This window comes from Mastomys coucha, unplaced genomic scaffold, assembly GCF_008632895.1.
Source record: "Mastomys coucha isolate ucsf_1 unplaced genomic scaffold, UCSF_Mcou_1 pScaffold7, whole genome shotgun sequence".
NCBI classification, from domain to species: Eukaryota; Metazoa; Chordata; class Mammalia; order Rodentia; family Muridae; genus Mastomys; species Mastomys coucha.
This window is the reverse complement of record NW_022196913.1, coordinates 32,393,197-32,397,148: the sequence shown is the minus strand read 5'-3', so window position 1 is coordinate 32,397,148 and position 3,952 is coordinate 32,393,197. Positions and strand designations below refer to the sequence as shown.

The window sequence follows — 3,952 nt, the reverse complement described above, 5'->3', positions numbered from 1 at the left end:
TGAACTCTAAGGACAATGCTGGAGGAAACATATTCCTGATTTCTCGTGAAGTACCATACCTGTAATAAAAAAACAGAATGTTCCTGGCACTAAAACAGACATGTGGGCCAATGAAATGGAGCAAGAGACTCAGAAATAAAGTCACCAAGGTCCTGAAACATACATTGCATGTAAGGTGTGAAAATAGATTGCCAATAAATTATACTCAGGAATCTCAGTATCTACACTTTGAAGAAGAAAAACATATTCGTAGTTCTAACTCTGTACACATTAAATTCAGAATGGGTGCAAATGTTAATACGGACTATGAACATTGAAGTGGTAGGGGAACCCTTCAGGACATAAGCATTGGAAGATCATTCTGAAGGGACTGCAGCAGGAAATTCAACAAGTACTGAGAAAGATGTGAAGACAAAGCAATTTTTATCCACTGTGAGTGGAAATGGAAACCATTGCAGCCCTTACAGGAGCAGAGGAAGCCAGATTTGAAGACAAACATCATGCTTCTGTCTTATGCAAACATGTATGTTTAAAATAAGTAAAAACAGTACATGTATATTATATTAGAGCAGAATTGAAACTAAGAGTAGAGAATAGGACCTAAAGGAGAGCCATGGAGGGGAAATAAAGAAATGGGTAATGAAAATAGGCAAAATGTCACATATCTTCTTTTCACATGTAAAGCAGATTTAACCATACACAACTATGCATGCATACACATATGTATTTGACATGCTTAGTGGAAAGAAGAATTTGTTTCTGTATCCCAATGAGCTGAATTTTATCCTTGAAACACACATAAATGTGAAAGGAGAGATCAAATTCTTCACATTTGATGTACAAGCAGACACAGGAAGATATTGCCAGAGGACAGGACCATGGAGGAGGGGAGAAAAGATGGACACATTTAGGAGAGAAGCAAATGAGAACTAGAAACAGGGAGATGTACACAAGAAAATGGCTTAAAGTCACCCACACATTTGTGTACTAGCTTAAAGGAAAACATAACAAGAAAAAATTGAAATGCCATGGCACCAATGTGATACATAAATATATACTATCTACTCAGAAAAAATAAAACAAAATAAAATTACTATTAGTATCAGATAACTGGGGATTTCAACATAAAATTCTTACATACAAAGAATACAGAACATTGCACAATGTAACAAGATCTGTTCAAGATCTGGAGAGATGGCTTATTGTTTAAAAGCACTGACACTCTTGCTGAGGACCTAGGTTCCATTCTTAGCACCCACATGTTGGATCACAATTGTCTATCTCTAGTTCCAGGGGATTTGATGTCTTCTTCTGACCTTTGTGGATAACGGGAAGGCCTATGCTATACCTATATACTACAGGCTAAATACTGCTACACACACAGACACACACACTTTAAATGGTGTGCCAAGCAAGAAGACATCAAAATCGCAAATATGTATACAACAATTAACAACTTCCCAAGTTCATCGAGAATGAAATGCAATGAGTTGAAAGGAGAAAAAAAAATCTAGACTTATGACAAGTCATGTGACTTAAGTGCTGGAATTGAAACAAAGCAGGCCCTGAGATCCACTGCTGTGTGGAATTGCAGGCTGCTCTGAGTTAGGAGAAGAATGAATTTGCCTTCCTTTTAGGGCAGAGTGATTGAACTGTGAATTTAAAGTTGGTATTATTTCCTTTTAGGATAGATTTATATACAGATTGTGTCCGAATCACATGGTGAATTTCACCTGTGGCTTGGAACTAGGATAGGGAAAATTAGTCACTGACTCCAGAGTAGAAAGGCAGTGATTATATTGCCTGCCATGTACAGGTATTATTTTAGATTGTCTATGGCTCCAAGTGGAGAGATCAACAGATAGATATTAAACATGTATTAATAAAATATGTCTGTGGCTTCAGGCAGAGAGCCAAACAGATAAATGATATAACGAGATGGCTGCTCTAAGCAGAAAGCCGAACACTAAGATGGTAGAAGATTGTTTTATATGCCTCACAGGATACTCAAATTCTGTCTAACGTGGTCTCCACTGGAATCTTGGGTTTTTTATCCTGCTTGGCAAAATAGACAATGCCTAAGATTAGGCACATACAGTATTTTAGCTTACTTCATTTTGTTTTGGTTTGTTTTAACTTTCAAAATGGGTGTGATTTTGAGTTTTGTGGTTTTATTATTCCTCTGGAAGAGAGGGCAGGTTACAAGCTTTCCTGGTTGCTGACTGAAGGATATGCTATTTTTGGGAAAAAGGTTTTGTTTTTGTGTGTTTACATCTTATAGAGTTATATGAATCAGATATGACAAAGGGAGACCCCCTCCCCAGAGGACTAGATTCCAGAGAATCAAACAAAAAAATATATCTTGATGATACTAAAATTTTGTTTAGAGATTTGTATATTACAGAATATATAGCCTTGATGAATCCCCTCCTCAGACATGCTGAACTGACTTGCTTGAACTCCTGATGTCCTGTACATTCAGCCGGATCCAGTCAAGACACAGACATCAGAGACTAAGTCAATCATTGGTGTGGCTTTCTTAAGGCTAACTAACTCCCTTATTTTGCCTATACTACCCTTACCTTCAAAATATTCAGCATGAAGAAGTTATGAAGAGTCGTTGACCCAGTTCCCTGGGCTTTGGGGCTGGAAGTGGTTATTATAGGTTGTCTTTCTAGGAAATGTAGAAATGGTGATAATTGGAACAATGAGGAATAGCTAGAATTGATTGTATAGCCATAATGTCATTTGGTAGACATCATTTTTAATTGTTACTAAGTTGAAGTCATAAGTTCTTATTTTGGTACAGAATTTACTTTGATGCAAGATCTAGGTTTTCATTGTATAAATTTCTTCTACTGATACAGAAATTTTAAAAGTAAAAGGATTAGATCCAGTCCTTCTATAACTGTTACTATAAACTGATATGAGATGTTTAAGCCTGTGAGTTCAGGGCCAAATAGCTAATTCATGGCTCTGAGTTTATTATTGGGGTGTTTTCAGATATTTTAATTAGAATAGCTGAGAGGAGTTAATGGAGAATAGTCCAGATTACTTTACATAGAAAGTTGGTTTTCAAAAATGTCAGAAATCCACAGAATGTGATATTTAATGTCATTTAATCATTTGTTGTTGAGACAAGTATGCTCCTAACAGCAATCCCTTTCTTGGATTCAAAGAAAAAATTGAGCATCAATAGAGTTGCTCCAGTTGTGGTGAGACAGCCAATAGGCAAGAATTGCCTCATTTCATCTACAGACATAATACTGATCAGAAAAAGGATACAATTTACAGGTTAGGATAGCTTAGTTCTGCTGAGACAGAGTAGGCTAGTTCTTAATTTCCTGTTTCTCTAGGTCTGTCAAATGATCATGGGGCAGAAGGCTGAAGACAGGTGGATGCTTCAACTTACTGACCTACTGGGGCTGTATAGGTAGGCAGCTGTCCCTATAATTTGTCTCAGTTCTGGAAGCTATGTTATGCTTCCTTATATTTTCAGTTAATATTAGTCATTCTTGGATTTCTGACAGGGTTGAAAAACTACTTATAGCCAACTCAGGCTCTTTACTTTGAGAGAACAGATTTGAGAGGAAGTTTTTCAGATGGCATACTATCAAAAGCCTGGATATAAGTCAAGGTAGAATCATGTAAGTCTTTTAATTTAGGTTAAATGACAATATTCTATCTTTTTTTCTTTTAGATATTTTCTTTATTTACATGTAAATTTCTCCATTCCCAGTTTCCCCTCCAAAAAACAAAGAAACAAACAAAAACAACAAAAACAAACCCCTGTTGCCTCCCACTTCCCCATGCCTGCCACCCTGCCTTCTCCCACTTTCTGGCCCTGGCATTCCCCTACATTGGGACACAGAACTTTCACAGGGCGAGCTCCTCTCCTCCTATTAATGATTGAATTTGCAATCCTCTACTATACACATGCTGCCTGAACAAT

The 3,952-nt window shown here is 37.0% G+C and overlaps 1 protein-coding gene across 7 annotated transcripts in view; it reads right to left on the bottom strand.

Annotated features, from left to right (window-relative positions):
* The window catches only part of LOC116081753 (prolactin-5A1-like), a 79,759-nt gene that overhangs the window by 42,993 nt on the left and 32,814 nt on the right, over nucleotides 1-3,952 (bottom strand). The window contains exon 1 of one of the 7 annotated variants that reach the window (XM_031358416.1): nucleotides 2,583-2,635. The exons of the other annotated variants lie outside the window; for them this stretch is intronic. The gene's annotated coding sequence lies outside the window, so the exon portion shown is untranslated. Of the gene's footprint in view, nucleotides 1-2,582; nucleotides 2,636-3,952 lie in introns of those variants that run through there. 7 annotated transcript variants of the gene reach the window in all.